At 46.2% G+C, this 22,858-nt stretch overlaps 1 protein-coding gene across 4 annotated transcripts in view; it reads right to left on the bottom strand.

Moving 5' to 3' along the window:
* The window catches only part of KIAA0232 (KIAA0232 ortholog), an 813,590-nt gene that overhangs the window by 776,168 nt on the left and 14,564 nt on the right, over positions 1-22,858 (bottom strand). The window contains exon 2 of one of the 4 annotated variants that reach the window (XM_069631995.1): positions 17,306-17,385. The exons of the other annotated variants lie outside the window; for them this stretch is intronic. The gene's annotated coding sequence lies outside the window, so the exon portion shown is untranslated. The remainder of the gene's footprint in view (positions 1-17,305; positions 17,386-22,858) is intronic. 4 annotated transcript variants of the gene reach the window in all.

Raw genomic sequence — 22,858 nt, 5'->3', positions numbered from 1 at the left:
CGTTCCGTTACCGTGTAATTCCGCTCATATGGAGTGAGTTTCCTAGAATGGTATGCAACCAGGTGTAGGTCACTAGCATCAGGGCACTCCTGGGACAATATAGCACCTATGGCAATGTCAGAAGCGTCTGCTTCCACAACGTATGGTGAAGCAGGATCCGGTTGTTGGAATACAGGTGCTGATGTGAACACAGCCTTGAGGGCCTCAAATGCCAGCTGAGCTTCATTGTTCCACTTGAACTCTTCTTACAACTGGTAAGGGCCGTTAAAGGGGCCACAATAGCCGAAAAGTCCCTGATGAGCCGCCTATAAAAATTGGCAAAACCAAGGCACGACTGTAATGCCTTTAGGGTACCAGGAACAGGCCATTCCAGTACTGTGTTAACCTTGGTTTTGCTCATCTGCACCCCTTTGCTGGTAATGTCATAACCAAACTCCACCTCGGTAACATGGAACATACATTTCTCCAACTTGGCAAACAACCTTTGCAAAACTTGCGAGACATGTAGTACATGGGAATCGTAGGAGGGAGAATATATCAAGATCTCGTCTAAATACACGACAAGGAACTTATCAAGCATGTGTCGAAACACGTCATTGATGAAGTATTGAAATGTTGCCAGTGCATTACATAAGTCTAATGGCATCACAATACTCATCAAGACCGTATGTGGTCTTGAAAGCGGTCTTCCACTCATTGCCCTCGCAGATTCTGACCAGTTTGTAAGCCCCCGCAAGTCCAATTTAGTGAACACTGAAGATGAACCCAGTTGGTCTAGGAGTACCGAAATCAATGGAATCGGGTACTGGTTTTGTATGTTGATCGCATTCAGAGCGCGGTAGTTAATACATGGGCAAAGGTCCCCTCCTTCTTAGGAACAACAAACAGGGGAAAAGCCGCCGGAGAACGAGAAGGACTGATAAAACCTGTGTCCAAAGCCTTCTCAATATATTCTTTGAGGACAGCGTCTACTTTCTGGGTCAATGAAAACACCCGCCTGGAGGGTATTTTTGCCGCAGGTACCAAATCTATGGGACAAACGTATGGTCTATGGGGGGCAAGACATCAGCACCTCCAATATCGAATACGTCGCGAAAGCCTTTGTATTCTTTTGGTAGTGCCCTGGAGGTGATCGCTCCAATGGTAGGGTGCGATATCCAAAAGCGGACGAGGGTTCCTTTGCTCTGGACCAGGAACCAAGCAGTGCCAAGCAGTGCTTTGCACAGTAATCGGAGAGGAAGTCAAAGCCTCCCGTTTGCCAATCGACTGCTGGTTTATGTAGTTTTAGCCAAGGCAAACCGTGTATCATCTTGAATTGTGGTGCCGCAATCAAGTCAAACGTGATGGTTTCTGTATGCCCACAGTCGGTAGTCAGTCATTTCCATCGTATGTTTGTCACAAAAAGCTCAGAACAAGCCTTCTAAACAGTAGCCATCCCCATTTCATGGGCATACTGGCTATCGACATAATTACTGGTAGCCCCAGAATCAAGCACCACTGTGGCCGTCCAAGGTTTTTCAAGGGTAGACTCAAATACAACAGACACTGACATGTACTGCAACAGAGTCTAGGGGTAAACCACCCGGCAACTGGACTCCCTCTATTTCCCTGCTTCTTGGTTGGTTTCTTGGTATAGGCCCACAACAGGTGTAAGAAGGAAAAACAACTTGTGTTTCCATTGTGGCTCCTCCGGTGTTCCCTTTCCTCCGTAAACAAAGGACCCCGCACTACCCCCCATCTGCATTGGTTCTGCAGACCCCGAAGCAGGAGCTGGTGACAAGAGGGCAGCTGGAGGAATAGACCCCTTTTCCCCTTTTCTCCCAGCTTTTCTTGCGTCTATTTGTAACACTAGATCCAAAGGTTCCAGAAACGCTGTGGGAACCACCAGAACTGTGGCCAAGGTGTCCTTTAGGGAATCCAACAGCCCTTCATAAAACAAAGAGGCCTTTTTGTCCTCTTGCAAGCAGGTCTCCACCACCAAATGGTTAAACTTGACAAGGTATGCTAAGAGTGAAGAGTTCCCCTGATGTAGGCCCAGCAACTCCAAGTCGGTGGCCTGTGTCTTATAGCGTGTATCGAAAACATGACTAATAGTGTCAAACAGGGCATCGCAGTTCTATTATAGCTGGCTACTCTCCTCCAGGAGCAGGTTACCCCAAGTGGTCGCCGTACCCCCTAAATGAGACAACACAAAGGCTGCCTTGGTCGTGGAGTCTGGGAACGAGTTCGCCGATACAAGAAACGCAGACGGCATTGATTCAAAAACGTCCAAAAGGATTTGGGATCCCTGTTGAACCGTTCCGGAGGGGCCAACGGAAACTGGGAGGTCATGTAAACAGGACCGGAATCCTGCCGGGGCTGTGCAGAGCCAAAAGCAAGAGCTTGAGGTGGAACCTCAATACCAGGAGGTCGAATACCTGCCTGCAGCTCATCAATACGGCGCTGCGTAGCAGAATGTGCTGATGCCATATCAGTACGTAGTTCAGCCACCACTGGAACAATGCTAGCCAGTCTCGTTTGTGTACATTTGAAGGCTTCTGAATATGTCAGAACTCTTTCAGGTAGTTGAACTCTTAGTGTAGGGGAAGAGTTCTTCCTACTAATGTACCTCTCTGGATGTACAAGGGCACATACAGAGGAGTAAATTAATCGAAAGATTAGATACAGCACGAAACTCCAATGGCTGCAAGGAAACACAAGAAACAAGGTCACCTGAATAACAGGCAATACTTGGAACCAATACAAGAACCCAATAAGAATGGTGCTGGCCTGTGCCAATAACACAAGATTAGATGACTGCAAGGTCAGTGTTTTTAGAAGGTGCAGTTTAACAGTGCAAAAACCAGAAGGAGAGGTGGAGCTATTTATTGACGTTTTTAGATCATGCTCCATTGAACAAATTATGGACAATCACTAAACAAAAGATCAAAAACATCCACTTGATTCTCCCTTTGTTTCCCAGGTCTCAACATCTTAGTACGTTGACCAAATAAGTACTAAGTCCATCCAAAATAACTATGACAAATAAATATTCACAATTTTATTTCATATAAATCACAACACAATCATTCATACACCAATTTCATACATTTGGATAAAAAATATGTAAAATTTCATATATTTCTAAAACCTTTACAAAAATATTCCTAAACTTGTACCCAATAGTAGAAAAAATTGAAAATTATTATAGTTAAATATAACTAAACCCTGTAACACCCTGCCTATACAAAACTATATGATGTAAGACACCTTTATGGACACCACATTAGTTATACATAAAGGAACACAATGGTCAGTAGCTCATGGGTTCCTTTCTATTTAGGATACCCCATATATATCTTACCATGATCAGAGTAATATTCATCCCCATTTCTTGCTACCCTGGGGTTTATTCCAACTAAATATGTTAATCTAACGTATTGTTAACAACTCACAATACTATATCTTAACAACCCAACATGTTTCGTTCAAAACAATATTGTTTTACACAATTCTTCTGTACTTCATCAGGGGGACCATATGTACCCTTCTTCCATTTATCTTATTGCAAGGATGACTAAACACTGTTTGCAACACAAATCAAAGTGTTAGTAAAGTCAGACTTTACTGAACTACGCACAACTCTCGACCGTGTATCACAATTCAACACAATCTCTTGACCATGGTTCTAGGGGTGAGTCACAACACCTATGTCAGACAACTCAATTTCTCTGCCTTTCAGGCGTTTTGCCACACGTGTATATCAACTGGTATCTGCACTGTGGCAATAAACGAGTCATTCATCCTCTTTCGGTAGACCTGCTCACTAGCGGTGGCTGTACCATTCAAGTACCAAAGCGAGTTCCGAATTCGCACCGCTCGCCTTCTGAGTATCGCCACTGTTTTCCGTAGCAGTCCCAGCTCCTTTCGCAGTGTAACAGTGCAACAGGGAGAATCCTGTAACAATACACCACAAGATGTATTGGCAAATGGATATAACGCGCGATAGAAAAAAGGCTCAAAGGACTGGGATGCTTACCGGTTTGAATCCTTGATTATATAAGAGCGCTGGATCTTGGCTTCTTAGTGTACGAGAAAAGTTCAGTAGGCTGAAGTCCTGGTGGCACTAGACGTGTTGATTTTGGATAGTTCCTCAATCCGCTGGAAAAACACCTAGCCCAAGGTACACTCAAGGCAGTCTCTAGTTTGTGTACTGTTGTAGTATGTAAGTGTATCCACGAAAATAACTGAATGCATGCAGCTGACAGGTCGTGATACGAAGGGCCCCGAACTCCGTATGACAGTTAGCATCCGCATGGAACCAGGCGGCAGGATACAAGATGCAGAGACCTGAGGAAGTCCATGAGGCAGTCCGAGTTAGCAGGGAGTCTGGCGGCAAGGTACAAAATGCATAGACGAGAGGAAGTCCGTAAGGCGGTCCGAGTTAGCAGGGCACCTGGCGGCGGGGTACAAAGTCGTGATAACAAGCCAATCCGTGTAACAATGCAGGGTCGAGAGGCAATCGGTCAAACAGATCAGGGAATAAGGCAAGGCAGGTCAGGAAACAAACAAGTTTGGCAACAGATTATCGTAGAATTTTCAAGGAACGCAAGAAAAGCTCACTGTATATAATTCAGAAGCACTGAAGTGTGAGCAGACAGGGCTTAAGGTCCACACGGGAAACGGCAAGGTACGTAAGTGTAATGGACGCCAACGTTTCCATGGCAACCTCCAGCCAGCATGAAATGGAAATCTACATCCAAACACTGTCTTTGTACTAATGTGGGAACGTGAGCCTCGGAATTGTGGATATGAAGAAGAGCGTGATGAAACCCTGCCAGGTAGAGCTGAATGGATCGTGACCGTTTTCGCCTTCCCCTTAGAACTTTTAATTGCACCAGAACCTTTCCTGAATGGAATCCAGACATTCTCCTCTCTGGCTAGGTGAGCTGCTGATGGAGAGATTCCTTCTTGAATTGCCCAGAACCAGAGCTGCATTGCCTCTCTGCACAGTGGTAGTGACCAGTCTCCTCTCTTGTTGAGGTAGTACATGGCCACTGTGTTGTCCATTATCAGGACATTCTTTCCCCATACAGAGGGTAGAAAGGCCTTCAGCGCTAGCCCGTTTGCCCTCCGCTCTGAAAGGTTGCTGTGCATTTTGGACTCCAATGGAGACCAACGACCAGGGATTGTCAGATCATTTGCGTGAGGCGCCCATCACTACTATTCTCTCCAGCCATGGTTGCCTAAAAGGTTCTCCTTTCAGAAGGTTGTCCTCGCAGGCCCCCCACAGAAGGTCCTGTGAGACACTGCTTGGAATCTGAAGGAGGTCTGACATCCTGCCCGAGAATTGGGACCATTGTGTTCTGAGAGCCCAATGAAGGGAGCCGATTCTCAGGCGAGCCTCTGGCACCAGAAAAATGCAGGATGCCATGAGTCAAAGGCCGGAAGATGCTAAGCACTCTGAAATTTGATGACCATCTGTAAAATGTCTTGAGCCCTCACCTTGGGTGGCAAGACTTTTTCCAAGCATGTATCCCGGACTGCTCCAATAAACTAGACTCTCTGAGATGGTATCATGTGACACTTCTTATAATTGAGGGAGACCTCAAAACTGATAATGAGAACCACCAATGGGGAACTTCAGGTCCTGGGTTTTTGATGGATAGGCACATGAAAGTAAGCATCCTGAAGGTCCAACGATACCATTGAATCCTGGAGCTGGAGGGCCGGAAGGATCTTAAGTGTGACCATCTTGAATCCTTCACGAGGAACTTGTTCAAGTATCTGAAGTCCAAGATAGGTCTCAGTCCTCCGTCCTTCTTGGGAATAAGGAAATGGGGAGAATGCCATCCTCTGTAACTAGCACCTTTCTCTAGAAGGGTAAGCATTTCCTGCAACAGGGATGGATTTGGAACACTTAGCAAATGGTTTCCCGGTGGATGAACCCAAGGTCTCTGTATAAAGGGGAGGCAGTAACCCTGTGCTACTGTTTCCAGTGCCCATGCATCCGAAGTAATACCTTGCCATTCTTTCAGATGCTGTTAGTTTGCCTCTCACCAGGGTGTCGCGAGTCAAGAACTCAAGAGTGGTTTTGAGGCAGCTCAAGCAGCGGCTGATGGTAAAAAAACTGCTGCTTTGAAGGGGCTTTACACCGCTACCTCGTCTTCTGTGTCCTCTTTGACCAGCCTGTCCTCTCGCTCTTCCTAACTGAGGAGTAGTAGCGAAAAGACCTACGCCCTACAAGATAATCCGCTGGGGCGAAAAGGATGTGGCTGCTTGACCGTGGCACTTAAGTACTTGGCTGCTGCCTTTGAGGTCTACAGTTTTCCCAAGGCTTGCCAAATAAACGAGAGCTGTCAAAGGGCATGTTAGGGAGCCTGGATTGTACATGAGGTGCAAATCCTGACTTCTTCAACCACGCACATCTGCATATGAGCGCACTTGACCCCCTGGCCCTGCGGATGCCGTTAGTGTCCAAACCGGATTGCAGAGACTCACACAAGGCCTCTTTGCCATCCCATATCAGGTTCATGAAGCCGTCTCTTTCCTCACCCTAAGGGATGTGATCAGCCGCCATCGCTATGTAGTCCCACAGGGTGAATGTAAACTTTGCCAGGGCACATGTGGAATTAGCAGACTTTAAAGCCATGCAGCTAGCTGGAACAAAAATCTTTCTTTGCCAAAGAGTCAATGCGTTTGTCATCTCCATCATGGGTATGGTTGGGTACGCAGCTTGCTTGGAGGCAGTTGGAGCTGCCTGCACTACATAGTTTCTGGAGATGGATGGATTGACAGGTAGCCAGGATTGCTATTGGATGGCCTGTATTTTTGGTCAGATTATTTACTGCCAGGCTGGACTCTGGAGCCTTCCAGCTCACCACAACTGTTTTTTGCTGCGCAACATGGACTGGTAAAATGGAATCAGGACCCTTATTCAATATGTCAGTCAGGTCATCCTGTTCAAATGCAGGAGCTGTTCTACTAAATCTCAAAAATGCCACCACTCTGGACATTAGGCATCTGTAGGATGCATCTGCATGATCAGCAAGGCCCAGGTCCCAAAATCTTGTTCTGGGGCGGTGTCTACCCCACTAGCTGTCTGTAGGGTGTCATGTAGTTCCATAACCCTGGTCTCTTCTGAAATAAAGCATTCAGGTATATTAGAATTCTTCTTAATACTAGGGGTATCCAATTGGAGACCACATGGAGGGGTGTCAGAGGGTTCATAGCCCTCATACAATGAAGTCAAGAACATGAAGAAAAAAATGTTTAGGTAAAGGTTTAAAAACCCTTTCCTGGCTTTTTTGATGTAATGGCGTCGAAGAATGTACAATCGGCGTCAATGTTTTTTGCATCTACTTCGAAGGGGTTGATGGTGTGGATGTCAGTGGCGTTGATGGTTTGACTCTGCCCTCGACACCTCAGACTTGAGTAGATTTAGGCTTATGACCCGGGCCCGAGGGCACTGATTTTCGCCTTGGCGTCATGCTCGACTTTGCCCGTAGAAATGCCACTTATCGTATGCTTCAAGGAGCACGGGCCTGATCCTCAAAGATTTTGCACATTTTGCTCCTGAAGAGTTCCCACTCCTCTTTGGAGGAAAATTTTGTTGGACTAACTACGCTCCTTTCTGATGAAGATGACGAGGAAGAAGGTGATCTGATCCTTCTGTTCAAGGGAAGTGTCTGCTCTTTGAGTGGGATTGTTTCTTCAATCTTTTTTGTAAGGAGAGAAATCTCTCGACCAGTTGGATGACCCAAATTTAGAAAGAGTAGATGGGGATTTGGGGACTATTCTACCCACTGCAAGTTTAGATCTGCGCTCTTCTAAGGCCTTACCTATCATCAACTGACAGGATCGACAGTCAGTTATATGCTTAACGCCCAGGTACCAGAGGTATACCTTATGCAGGTCAGTGAACAACATCTTGCAGCTGCATTTTATACACTTTTTGAAGCCTGTCTTCAGAGTATTCGGAGCTGAAGACAAGGCCATTTTCGATACGTTTTAGAAGAAAACTGAAGCATGCTGTTAATCTCTAAGCAATCGCATTCGCTGCCCGCGCCCTAGTCCACACCTGACCACCACCATCCTCCACACCTCTCACTCCACTCTGGAACAAAATCGTTATCACCCCAGAACTAGCCAACTCCTCCTCACCTCACTCCCAAAACTCCAGAAAGGCCCACTCTCCCCTCACCCCAATCAAACTCTTCAACATCTGGTTCTCGAGCAGCCTTGCACTCTTCACCCCAACAAAACATCCTCTCAGATTAGGCCCCACACCCAGGTTTGTACACAGTCAACCTCAAATTGCTAAAAACCCTCAAGCACCATCTGGAACAGAACCTGACCAACTCGACCGCCCAGAACAAAACCACCCCAGCAAGACTAACAAGAGCAAATAGATTGGAAATAATAAAAAGAAAAGAAAGCATTCTATGGAAACAGAATCTTAAACTCTGGCAACCCGAGCAAGGAACTGCATAGAATAATTTCTGAATTCGATTCTCTGGGCTGCTCTACCCTCCCCTTCACCAAACTCCCAATCCCAATGCAACACCTTATCAGAACACTTCCGCAATCAGCAGACATTGCGCCGAGCATCACAAAATTAGAAAGAATTACCCCGCCCATTACCCATCCACAGCCCAACCCCCAGTCCAAACCCCCTGCCGATACAAACCTTCACCTCTTTCTCTCCAATCTCACACCAGGAGTCCCTCTAGTTCCTAGCACAAAGCAGGCCATCAGGTTCCCCAGAGGACCCTGCCCGTACGCCCTCTTCACAAACATTCTAGCCTCAACCTGTGCAGGCAGCATCGCACACTCAGTCCACAAACACTTCCCAACTTTGGGAACCTTTCCAGAAGCATTAAAAACCTCCTACATCAAACCCCTCCTCAATGCACTCCTCTCAAACAGAACTACCGGCCCATCTCCAACACCCGCTTCATGGCCAAACTAAGGACTGCACAACATACAAGCAGCTTGGCCATTTCACTGAAGCCAACAACCTCCTGGACCCTGCCCAATCTGGCTTCAGACCACTTAGAGGAACCGAGTCCTCCTAGTGTCGGTCTAGGACGACCTAAAAAGAATAGCGGATGCAGAAGGTTGCGCTGTACTTCACCTCTCTGCTGCCTTCGATACCATCGACCACACCATTCTCCTAGACAGGATACACTCTTTAGGAATCAAAAACACAGCACTATCTTGGATCTCCCCTTTCATCGCCCTCCTTCCCTCTGGCCGCCGTCCTCAACTTCACCCCCCCCCCCATATCACCCTCTTGTGAGGCAAAAAACCTTGGTGTTATCTTCGTCTCCTCACATTTCGGGCTGTGCCAAGAAAGCCCACTATCAGCTGCACCTCCTCAGAGGCATTCTCCCTTTCCTCACCTTCCCCCAGAAGAACAAGTTACTTAACAACTGTAACGTTCTTTCGATTGGATGTTCCTCCGACATATTCCTCATCTTAGATATATATTCTTACCTTCAGTTTCGCTCGGAAACTTTTCCTCTCTCCAGCAGAGGGCGCTCCACTCGAGGCCACGACGTCGATGTCCCTCGGCGGCCTCCGTCAAGCACAGACGTCATCAGCTGTATAAAGGCCTCGAGCGCGCCCGTTGGCTTTAGTTCAGTTTTTCGTGTATCAGAGCCCATGACTATGGTTAAAGGCGTGCCTCTTTTGACCCCAGCCCGAATCAGAGTGTAAACCACGTAAACTGTACTGTGGGGTAGGTTGGGAGGGTCGAAGAATATGTGGGAAGAACTTCCAATCGAAAGAACGTTACAGTTGGTAAGCAATTTGTTCTTCGAATGGATTGTGTCCTCCCACGTATTCATCTTAGATAGACTCCCAAAGCAGTTTTCTATTGGAGGCGGGAGTACAGATATCTTTTTAGTCATGTACTGAATGTAGCTCAGATTTGGCAAATAGACCTCCTTGTGAGGTAGTTGAGTCCAAAGCATAATATTTTATGAAAGTATGCATGGATGACCATGTGGCTGCTGCACAAATTGAATGAGCTCGTAAAACCTCAGGGGGATCTTTTCCAGCTAGCCTATAACCTCTCTGTTATGGCTAAGATTATCCATCTTGATAATGTTTTTTAGTTATAGGTAGTCCTAACTTACGACCAGTGTATCCCACAAACAGTTGGTCACACTGATGTATTTTTGACAATCTTGATATATAAAAGCTAAGAGCCCTTCTAGGATCTAGCCTATGTAGTCTTTCCTCTTCCTTACTTGTGTGAGGAGGAGGGTAGAAAGTAGGTAGAATTATTTTCTGCGACAGGTGAAAGTCAAAACTATTTTTGGCAAAAAAAGAAGGCTTGACTCCAAGGACAACTTTATCTTTATAGAAAGATGGTGTGAGGAGGACCACTAGAAAGTGCCTGCAACTCACTTACTCTGCGGGCTGATGTCAATGCAATTAGAAGTATAGTGTTCAGAGTTAGAAACCTTAATGTAAAGGCTCAAAGGGTGCACATATCATAAATTTCAGTACCAAATTTAAATCCCACACAGGAACTTGAAAAGGTATTGGTGGAAAAACATTGTTTAAAACTTTTAGAAATTGTATTATTAAAAGGTATCGTAAAATAAGATTTTTCTTCTGACGAGCGCTTGAAGATAGATAGCGCTGCTACGTATCCTTTTATCGTACTAACCTGGAGCCCCAGATTAGCCAAATGTAACAGAAAAGATAATACCATTGAAATATCACATTGAAAAGGGTCTACATTCTCATCCCTGCACCAGTTACTGAACTTGTTCCAACGACACCAGTACAGAGATTTCGTTGCTGGCCTTCTGGCCGAAAGCAAAATCTCCATATCATCCGGAAGGTCCCAATCCTTGTATCTCAACCTCTCAGAGGCCATGCGTGAAGGTTGAGTATGTTGGCCTCTGGATGGAGAAAGTGACCTCCCTCTTGCGAAAGAAGATACTCTCTTTTTGGAAGACGTATTGGAGGGCAGATGGACATGTCGAGAAGGTCCGGGTACCACGTTCTCCTGGCCCAAACCTGGGGCAATTAGGATTATGGTTTTCCCGAACTTCCTCAACCCCCCGATTACTTGAGGGATCACAGGGACTGGAGAAAACGCGTATAGCAGTGGAAACTCCCAGTCCACTATGAAGGCGTCTCCTAGAGCTCCTCTCGGGGGAAATTCCCTTGAGCAATACAGTTCGCATTTCCTTTCGACACTGATCGCGAACAGATCCACTTGAGGGTTCCCCAAGGGGTGAAGATCTCCAGAAGGACTTACTGAGCTAACTCCCACTCGTGGAGCGTCCGCCGCTATGTTTTGCTCTCCTGCTAGGTGAATGGCAGGTAGAGAGATCCCTTCTTGTGTTGCCCAGAACCAGAGCTGCATTGCCTCTCTGCACAGTGGTAATGACCCTACACCTCCTCTCTTGTTGAGGTAGTACATGGCCACAGTGTTGTCCGTCATTATCAGGACATTCTTTACCTGTACAGCTGGCAGGAAGGCCTTCAGTGCTAGTCTGATTGCCCTCAGCTCCAATAGATTGATATGTAGTTTGGACTCCAATGGAGACCAACGACTGCTGATCATCAACTCGGTGTGAGCCCCCATCCCGTAAGGGAGGCGTCCGTCACTGCTGTTCTCTCCGGCCATGGTTGCCAAAAAGATTCCCCTCTGAGGATGTGCCATCTGCAAGTTGACCATTGTAGATCCTGTGCCACCCTGGTTGGAACTTGTAAAAGATCTGACATTTCCCCTGAGAATTGGGACCATTGAGTCCTGAGAGCCCATTGAAGAGATCTCATTCTCAGTCTGGCCTCTGGCACCAGTAAAATGCAGGATGCCATGAGACCGAGCAACCTGAGAAAGTCGGTAGATGCTGGGCATTCTGGAATTTTGTTACCATCTGCAGAATGTGGTGAGCTCTCTCTTCGGGAGGCGAGGCTTTGCCCGAACAAATTTCTGTGATGGTTTCATGTTTGACTTTTTTAAATTCAGAGAAAACCCTAGTTTGTGAAAGAAGTGGCAAGTCTTGGATAGATGGTCCCAGGCTTGTTCTGGGGAACGTGCCCTGATCATCCAGTCGTCCAAATAGGGGTAGACATGAATCCCCCCCTCTTCTGAGACTCGCTGCCACTACCGCCATCAACTTGGTGAAAACTCTTGGGGCAGACGGTAACCCGAATGGCAGAACTCGAAACTGATAGTGAGATTTGCCAATCGCAAACCTCAGGTACTTTCTGTGCTTGAGATGGATTCGCACATGAAAGTAAGCATCCTGAAGGTCCACTGATACCAACCATTCTTGAATTTGGAGAGCCTGAAGGATCTGAGAAAGAGTGACCATCTTGAACTTGTCCTTCCTGAGGAACTTGTTCAAGTTTCTCAAGTCCAAGATGGGTCTCAGTCCTCCGTCCTTCTTTGGAATGAGGAAATATGGGGGAATACCAACCCTTGTTCCTCTCCGCTACAGGTACATGTTCTATTGCACCGTTCTGTAGCAGGGTTAAAACTTCCTGCAACAGTAGCGGGTCTGGATTTTTGGTAGAGTTGTATTCCGGTGGGTGAGTGAGGGAAGGTAGTAACCTTGGGATACTGTTTCCAGCACCCAAGCATCTGAAGTAATGCCCTGCCATTCTTTCAGATGCTGTAAGCTCCTGCCTCCCACTGGGTTCTTGGGAGTCAAAACTTCAGAGTGGTTTTGTGGCAGCTCCAGCAGCGGCTGAAGGGACCGATGCCGCTGCTGGGGCAGATCTAGCACCTCTTCCTCGCCCCCGAGGAAATTTCCTTTGCCCTCTTTTACTGGCCTGTCCCCTTCCTCTCCCAAATGAGGAGTAAAAACGAAAGGGACAACCCCTCCAGGAAGATGAGCCTGTGTAGGGGTGTTGCTGAGGTTGTCTTATAACGGCACTGAGCGACTTTGCCGCTGCCTTGGAGGTCTGCAGCTTCTCCAAACTTTCATCTGCCTTGCTGCCAAACAACCTCGAGCCATCAAATGGCATATTAAGAAGTCTAGATTGAACATCTGGTGCGAAACCGGACTTCCTTAGCCACGCAAATCTGCTTAGCACTGCGCTAGACGCCATGGAACTGCCGATACGGTCAGCTGTGTCCAAACCTGCTTGAAGGCATTCCCCCGAAGCCTACTTGCCATCCTTTATCATGGACAGGAAACCATCACGTTCCTCTCCTTCCGGGATGGGTTGAGCTGCCGCTGACATGCAGTCCCACAGAGTATAAGTGAATCTCGCCAGAGTGCAAGATACATTCATGGATTTTAGAGCCATACTCCCTGATGTAAAAACCTTTTTCGACCATGCATCAATCTTTTTGTCATAACCATCAGGGGGAATTGTAAGGTATGCAGCATTTTTTGTTGATGTGGCTGCCTGAACTACCAGGCTCTCAGGGGATGGATGCTTACTCAAGTACTCTGGATCAGAGTTACAAGGTCTGTATTTTGCCACATATTTTATTCACTGCTGGAACGGATTCAGGTTTTTCTCAAGCAGCATTTACTCTCCTTTGCAAGGCAACATGAAAGGGAAGTATGGGATCTGGTTGATGACCTCCTGACAAAATATCTGTCATATCATCATCCTGGTATACAGGAGAGTTCCTACCCCATCCCATAAATTCTGTTACTTTGTTCATAAGTTTTCTATAATCCAAATCAGCATGTTCTGCTGGATCTGGTTTTTCAAACTTGTATTCAGGGGATGTAACTAGTCCACTTGCAGATTGTAAACATACAGGTCTTGCATTTTTGAGTGAGGATCAATTAATTCCCTCAGGGACCTCCCTTGCCCCATATTTTACCCCTGCTGATGAAACTTCAGGTTCATCATCATCATCATCATCTTCATCCTCCTCATTTCCTGAAGACATTTCTCAATATATGGATGATATAGTTTGGAAAAAGTCATGCCTGCTTTCTGGGTGAAATACTTTCTCAGGAATAGGTTTCACTCCTGTAATTGGTGTTGACGTCGACAGAAGCGTCGATGGCGTCGAAGTCGTGGCCGTTACCTTCGATGTTGTCGAGGCATTCTTCGATGTTTTCGAAGGCGCTACGAATGTCGTCGAAGGTTTCTTCGAGACAATCAACGCTGTCAAAGGAGCGAAACAATCGACGCCGTCGAAGGAGTCTTTGAGGTCGTCGATAGTGTACTCGATGGAACTTTTTTCGGCTGGGTCGTCGACCCCTTATATTCAACAGCCTTCGATGGAGGCTTCAAAGATGTTTTCGTCGAGGTTCTTAATGACGTACCAACGTCTAAAGTCTTTTTCTTAAGGTCTGTCTCCTGTTTATGCACTGGAAGGCTTTGGGAAGAATCCCTTGAAGACACCCTTGACAATTTCTCGAATTTCCTAGTTTTAGACCTTCCCCCGTCACTTTTTTGTGCATAGAGGCATGATCTTCAACAGACATTTTTGAGGGGGGTCTGGGCCGCATTCTCAAACATGTTCATCATCGATGCTCTAAATGCTTCCCACCTTTTAGGGGAGTCATGCTTTGTTGGACATTTAATAACTTCCTCCGATGTAGTCGAGGAAGAGGAAGATTGGTGCTGTCTTTTCTTCGCTTTTTTGGACGAAGAAGAGGACTTCCTCGATCTGGATTTTTTATGGCGTTTCACTGAAGACTCAGCCGAGTCTTTCTTCCCTCTCGAAGAAAACTTCGAGGATTCCTCCCCCACCGCCACTTTACCCCGTCTTTCTTTCAACACCTTATGGGTCATTGACTGACAAGAACCGCAGTCGTCGATTCGATGTTCAGAACCGAGGCACCAGAGGCAGTTCCGGTGAAGGTCGGTCAGCAACATTTTACTTCCACACCTTTGGCATTTCTTAAAACCCATTTTCAGTGTGTACGGGTTCAAAGAAGACGACGTAATTCGCTCTAACTGAAGTGCCGTTTATCTCGATCCGAAGCAAAGCTAACAGAAAAACGGAACTGAAGGCAACGGGCGTGCTTGAGGCTTTTATACAACTGATGACGTTGGAGCTCGACGGAGGCCGCCAAAGGACATCGACGTCGTCGCCTCGAGTAGAGCGCCCTCTGCTGGAGAGAGGAAAAATGTTCCGAGGCGAAACTGAAGGTAAGGATATATATCTAAGATGAGGAATACGTGGGAGGACACAATCTATTTGAAACTCAATGTTTGAAGAGCTCTCGTCCTCTCTAGGCTAGACTATTGCAACAGCCTCTTCCTCAATCTTCCTTGATCTTCCCTTCACCTAATCCAGAATAGGACTTCAAGAATTATCCTTGGCCTCAAGCCCAGGGACAACATCTCTCCAGCTCTACAATCTCTCCACTAGCTACTGGTTGCTGCTAGGATCCAATTCAAGACCCTCTATATCATCCACAAGGCTTTATGGTGCCTTGGATCCCTCTAGATCCAGCTCTCTCTCCCTAAATACCTACATGCTAGAGACCTTCGGCCTTCTAGATCTCTCTGCAGAGTAGGGGGGTAGATCTCCTCCACAGGAGCCTCCCTCTGGAATGGTCTTGCTACCCCCTCAGGCTTGAGCCAGATCTCCAAGTTCCAGAAGCTAGTCAAGACCATCATTTTCTCCTCTTCCTTCCCACTCCCCCTCACCTGCTAACACCCACGTCTGTCACAGTGACAGGAAGCCTGGTTTCATCTGAGTTCTACAGGGCACCAGCCCCATCCCATCCTCGCACTTCGCATGTGATCCCCCACACCACCTGCACCCCATGCAATTCCGCGCACTTGCCGTCCTGGCCACCCCTTAGCACTCCCCGCCCTCTTCACTTTCCTTCCCACCCTAGCACTTCACGATCGCACTGTCTGGCACTTCGCCCACACCCCCTCTCCCTTCTTGTTCCTGCACTTGCAAAAGACTGTCACAAGGCCTAGTAGGACTGTTACTGTCCTCTCTCCCCCGCACCTTCGCCTGCACCCACATCTCTTGGGCCACCCCCCCAAACACTTCTCCTCTCCTCCCTCTCATACCTGAGGAAGTCTCTAGAGAAGGCTGGTCCATGAAAGCCTCCGCCAAACAGGTTGACCCATGCCCTCCTAAAACCATCAAGGACAATATAGATTCTCTTGCTCCAGCCTTGGCTGACCTCTGCAACCTCTCTCGCCACTGGAGTTGTCCCTACTTCTCTCAGGCATCCTCTTGTGCACCCTCTGCCCAAAAGAAACCTCAGCTGACCCTTCTATCCCGGCAACCTATCGCCTGATCTATATCACTCCTTTCCAGGGCAAACTCTTGGAGAAATTAGCGGTCTCTCAGCTTACCCTCCACACTGAATCGGTTGGTTGTCTCCATGACCATCAGTTTGGCTTTAGAGCATCCAGAGGCACTGAAAGTGCTTTTCTGAACACCTTTGAAGACCTGCTCTAAAATCTTGACTCTAACTCTCCTGTGCTCATTCTGCTCGATCTCTCTTCTGCCTTCGACACGGTAAACCACAACATCCTGATCTCCTGTCTCTGTGATTCCCTGAGTATCACAGATCTGGCCTGGCGTGGCTTGGCTCCAACCGTCCTTCCTAGGTGGAACTTCTCCTCTATCACTCTACTTGTGGTGTCCCCCAGGGATCTAACCTATCCCCTTAGTTCTTCAATGTCTACATGGCCCCTCTAGCCCACAGGATCTCTACCTTCACCTCTAACTTTAAAGGTTATGAGGATGACACGCAGCTCTCTTTCAGGCTACCAACTGTCTCTTCCTACTCGGAGCCCGAGAAACTTGGAAAGAAAAACCGCAGCGTTTTCAAACACAATAACGTTGCATTTATGTTTGCGGTCGCTTCAAAAGCGACCGCAAACATAAATACAATGTTTTTAAAGCTGCGGTTTTATTTCAAAGTTTTCCGGGCAAACGCAGCTAGTGTTTATTTTTATTTAAAAAAATAGCACTTACCAAGATGCAGCTGCAGCTTTTCTGCCTGTAGTCTCCGGTCCCCGTCCTCCGCGTACAGCACCAATGAAGGAAAAGCCACCCAGTGGTAGCTTTTGTTTACTACAGCTGGCTGGCTTTTCCTTCATTAGTGCCACAAAAGCAAAAGCCAGCACAGGCGGGCATCTATTTCCCAAAATGGATGCGCCCATGTGCTTGCTTTTGCAAATTTTGAGCTTGAATAGCTCCAAATTTTACATAGGAATTAAAAAAAAAAAAGTGCGAGTATATTTTTTTAAATATTGCCCATCTATTTTTTAAATAAACATTTTAGGCTAACCATTCCTTTAAGCAACAGGCAATGACACACAATGAAAACATATTGGATCAATTCATTAACCATGGAGTTATTGTAAAGCAAGCAAGGATTTCCAAGCCAGATGGTACCTATAGATTAGTTCAGATTAAATACGCATTCCAAGGCACAGGCATCTCAAGATCAGCACAGCTCTGGTCTTTTATCCAATCTGCAAATATAAAAAAGTGAGAAAAGCCGATAACACTTCACATTTAAAGGGAGTCATATTTTATTCTTTCAGGTGGTACAGGAATTTTCCTCGCACTTTTTCAAGCAGAATACAGAGCCTTGCAGATATGCCAAATTGTTAGTAGTACATTCATATCTGTGCGACTCATGAGAACTTACCTGATCGACTTGCAGCCATTGGATCTATTCATACCCATCTTGGGTTATTTGCTTAGCGAGGTTACCTTTCTAGGTTTCACTTTTTTGTGGATGAGGCCATAGGTTTGTCCTCAAACTGAGGAATTCACGGCATGCTGCCACCTCAAACAGACAACTGCAAGGTGTATTAGGATTACTCAATTACAGAAGCTCTGCAAAATTAGTGAAACCACTGTAGGTTTTGATAAAAACCAAATTTCAAGGCATCTAATCTGGTTGACAGAGCACACCAATGTTTTGCAACAAGTCTACCAATTTATGACACAAGCTAGTCCATTGCAAGACAAACACAAAAAGATTTTGAGATTGGCATGCTGCCAGGAAACAATGCATTCACGTATACGGTGTGCAAATTGAGAGAAAAAGTCAACTGCAAATAAACTAAATGTTTATTCTATCCCTGAATTAAGATTTACACCAGAGGAAAAGATATTGATAGCAATGCAATTTGGCTGCAAACAAAACCATACATATAAACAAGCACCTAGTTATTGAGGCTGCCACATGATCTAGGGCAGTTAATGCATGCAAAAGCATTACACAACAGATGGATCCAACGGGCTGCAACAAGGAATGAACCTGATGTATAATATCTTTATAAAGCAGAATTGATCAGAAAGATTGACTTGGTTTGGACCATGGTGACAGAGCCTGACACCACATAACCTGAAATTCCATCGTTCGAGTTAAATCAAGTAGCAGACTGATCGGTCTGCAGTGCCAGCTGTGGGTATACGATCAAAGTACTTGACTGCTTGCACAGCCATTACAAGATACTTTAAAAATGATTATCTTTATACATTGAAACATTGCAACTTAACGTTTGGTAGTTACCACAGCTCAGACTGCTGAACTGCATGGGTTACTGCTGGCTCTGCGCCAGGCAGATTGAATTAAGACAATTTTGGTAGTCTCAGAATTTGTCAGATTACAAACCGATTTACACTGGTGGATTCAGAGTGATTTCAGAGACAATATACACAAAACTGTCTCTGTAAAATAGGCATGGGAACAAGTATGGTGATGGCCATGACATGGCTTTGTGATATCAAGCAGGATTATTGTTCTCTGATCACTGTTTTGACTAGACCTCGTGACATGTGGGCCCCTCTTCTAACCTTCCTTAATACCCAGGCTGCCAAGAAAGCTCCGAACATAGATGCACTCATACTCACCGCTGCCGAGTGGGGTGGATAGACACTTTAGCGGTTGAGACATTCAACATATGGTTTCCTTGGGAATCAATCTATACAACTACAATTGTATGTTCATTCTTATATGCTTTGTGTTTCTGTTTGCACCTTAACCTCCAACACCCAATTACGGCCAACGTGATTTAAGTACAGTTGCATATATGACAGTACTTGACATAGATGTTAACCTTAATAAATAAAATAAAAAGAAACAAATATGGGACTTTAAACAGACACGCCCTTTGCTATGGATGATGCACACAAAAGCAAGTTCACATTTAAAAAACATAAGCAGCCATGACTAACACAGCTACTGCAGGGACAAAGTGATTAAAGAATCAGGTTTGTGTGTCCTACCTAGTCCAAAATGTGTCCATGCTGCTACATTTAAAACTGAGAACAAAGCAGTAGTAACAATTCCTATAAAAAAATGTTTTAAAAGGGCGAGAACTCATTCAACGAGTAATCCCCAATGAAGCAGATTAAGGACAGACTATTGCTACTACTGACGCAGGACTTTTTTACCCATTTTGGTATTGCTGGAACCACACAGCTATCTACTGGTGGCCAGGTTTGAGAGGTTATATACATAGTAAATTGTGATATGCCTGAGCACAAATGCAGATGGCAGTAAAACGCCAAAAGGGGTTCCTTTAGGACTTTGAGAATCAGTATAAAGACGACATAGGCCCATTACCAGCAGTGAATACGTACTAAATATCTTTCAGCATTGGCAGATCTGCGCACAAGTTTCACCTGGATGATCCCCCGCCCCCCGCGAAGAAAGCAGATTGCAAATCGGACACACTAGAGAGCAGTGGTGCAGCAACACTGAGCTGACTGGTCTTCAGCACCCTCATACCCCTGAAATGTCCAGCCATGTTGACTCAACCTGGCGGACCTACAGAGCTGTGGCCGCACAGAACAGGACACAGACGCAGCCTGAGCTTCGCTGTTAACAAAGGCTCTGCAATTCTATGTCAGACCGGATAAATAGGACTATGCTTTCTCTCTTTACTGTAAACTCGTGCAGCATTAAACAAACAATATATTACAAATTTCACACAATAAAGAACTACATTTCCCCAAGTCCTTTTTGTAGTCCATTTTTTGATATGTTTAACTTTAATCATGTGACATGTCCAGCCAATCCGCTCATTGACAGACCCATAACAATCTCTTCCCTTCCTTGTCCTCTTCCTTTGCTGCTCGGGCAGCAGTTCTCATTCCATTCTATTTTATTAGAAAGTGTGTGTGTGTGTGAGAGAGTAATTGTTAATTGATTTAATTGTAACTGGGGAAAAACTTGTAAGTAAGCGTGCGCGCAAACAATAGCAGTGTCTTCTACGATGGAACGTATCCGTGTAGAAAGGAAATATAGGATGGCGCAACGGGCCAGGAGGTCTGGAACTTCAGACGTCACCGCAGGACCTAAAGAATCCAAAGAGGGGAGAAGCTGAGCCATCTACAATGACGACACCACCGCTGGAGCCCTGCTGTACGAAACTCACCACTTTCCCCGACGACAGAGAAGATCTTCTTCCAGGAGAGTCTTCTTCCCTTTGAACTGGTGGGACCAACCAGTTTGCCTTTTTCGCCTTCCTGGATCGTCTCGTGGTCGAATTGCCTGTGCCAAGCACCCCGGCGGCCGGAAAGCAACGCTTCACCACTAACCCAAATAAAAGGGTAGTACCTTTTAACCGGGAAACTCCGCGGCTGGTTTCTTCCCTGGCAGTGCAACGATCTCCAGCTTTCCTCCACGTCGAGATCTTCTCTTCCCCTGAACGAAGCACCGACTTGCACCCGCTGCCAGGAGCAACTGCCCCCGCTGGAGCTTTCTCACCAATTCAGGTACTGTGTCCCGCCTGGTCTCCCTTGCAACAGACTGTCCAAGGTGTCCCGTAAATCCTTGACTCTCTATGCTGGGGTGACCTCGGACCTGTTAACATTACCTTTCTAACTTGATCCAACCTCTTTTTGACTCTCCTGCAAAGACTTTTAGTGCATTTCCACTCTGATTTTGGGCATATTCCGCCTTGCTCTCTTCAAGAGTGGGCCTGGATCTGAACTTTTTGCTCTACAGTAGACCCTGCCTTTCTCGACTTGCTGTGGTTCTTTAAAAGTGTTGGTATTGTGCGTTTTCCTATTTTTGCCTTTTCTCTCCCTTTTTAAATGATTATTGGAGTGCCATCTATGGTTACGCGCTCACCTCTGTTTTGCTAAATAAGTGGTGTATTAACCTAGACTTGTCAAATAATTAAATTAGGGAGGTGTATATATTTCTAGTGACGGTTTGAACTTGCTTGACATTAGTGCCAGTGTATTTTTACAAGTGTGTTTTTAAATAAATAATTATATACTTTTATACCAAAGCTCTGGTCAGTGTTTGCTTGTGCTACTGTATTTTGAGCCCTATTGTGTATACTCTATATACTGCCTAACTCTTCTTGAGAGACGTCTGACTGCTCAGCCACAGCTACCAGGTAAATCTGGGTGGTACAGACTGCTACCAATTGTGTTTACTGCTAACACCTGTAGTCTTAAACTTTTTGCAGTGGTCCCTAAGGGAACTGCACAGGTTTCTGCTAACACTTAAGTGTGTGTGTGTGAGAGAGAGTAATTGTTAATTGATTTAATTGTAACTGGGGAAAAACTATGTAAGCGTGCGCGCAAACAATAGCAGTGTCTTCTACGATGGAACGTATCCGTGTAGAAAGGAAATATAGGACGGCGCAACGGGCCAGGAGAAGATCCGACGCCAGAGAAGAGGACTGTAGGAGGGCACTCTCACACAGAATAGGGTGCAGCGCTACAAGCTTCAATTCCGGCACCAGCCCATGGAGACTTCCGTGAAGAGAGCGTCCCACGATAAGGACACAGTACGTCGAAGTCAGTCAGCCATAAAAGGAGCAATTAACTCCATAGCTTCGGGACACTCGATCAGAGTGCCGGAAGCACGGCTCAACAGACATTAGCCCTCGAAGGGGAGAAAGAACATTGGGAGATTTAAACAGTGGCAGATAAAGATAACAGTACTTTTCTTTACAAATAGCCACTTGTACAACACAGACTGGCAGCATAAAGCAGAAGCACAGCACAATAAAGACGGGCACAGACCCAAGCAAAACTGGAAACAAGGTAAACCCCTGACCCACATTAAGTTGCATATTAATGGAAACAGGGCCACAACCCCAGTGTAAAACCACAAGAGTGTCAAAATGCCCAGCTCCAGTGAGGAATGACATACCAGTAGCAAATGGGCCGAGACAGGCAGGGGACAAGCAGTACAGAGGGTACTAAGCCCACTTGGGCTCTATGCTTCAAAGCAGGAGTTTGGTGGATGATTTATTAACATTCTCCCAAGGGATGCCAACCTTAAGGGGAGAAGCCCCGGACAGATTCCACGAGGGGCCAGGTGGGGAAAATAATCCAGACGCGCGCAGCAGCCAGCCTCCTCCCCCCGGGCACACCAAGTAGAAAAAAAAGTGGTGGAAGAAAAGTAAGGTTATGGGGCAGTAGGGACAGAGCTTACATGGATGAGGAGTGCAATTCCGAGGAAATGGATGAGGAAGAGTGGGACAAAACGTCAGAAAGGAGCTCTGAGGAGCATGAATCCTCATCACTAGACCCTCCAGCCCCTAAGAAAGGGAAAGGTACCAAGAAAAGAAAAAGGCAAAGTGAGGAGGAGATGGGTGAGGTGTTTGACCCAGATTCTCTGATCCATCCAAGGTCTGTGAAGTGGGAGCCCCCTGCAAAAATTGACAACTACATTAAGAAGATAAGCAAACCTCTCCCAAGGGAAGCCATGAGTAAACTGAGCGGAATGCCGTAGACCACAGGTACCAAACTGTGTGGCAGGAAAAATGCTATCCTTCGTGGGAAGGTATGGCAGAGACATCAAGAAGGGCATTGACAGGTCATGGCCCGGGAGGATAGCTCAGCGGCAACGTGCTCGCCTTGGAAACAAGACGACATGAAGCAACACAGGTTGATCACCGGGTCAGCGCTTAGAAACTTCTGGGCATTAAGCGGGTTATAAATATCCAACTAAGACATATTCCT

The sequence above is a fragment of the Ambystoma mexicanum genome, chromosome 6q, assembly GCF_040938575.1.
Source record: "Ambystoma mexicanum isolate Mex_15411 chromosome 6q, UKY_AmexF1_1, whole genome shotgun sequence".
Lineage (NCBI taxonomy): Eukaryota > Metazoa > Chordata > Amphibia > Caudata > Ambystomatidae > Ambystoma > Ambystoma mexicanum.
This window is presented reverse-complemented; position numbering and strand designations above follow the sequence as displayed.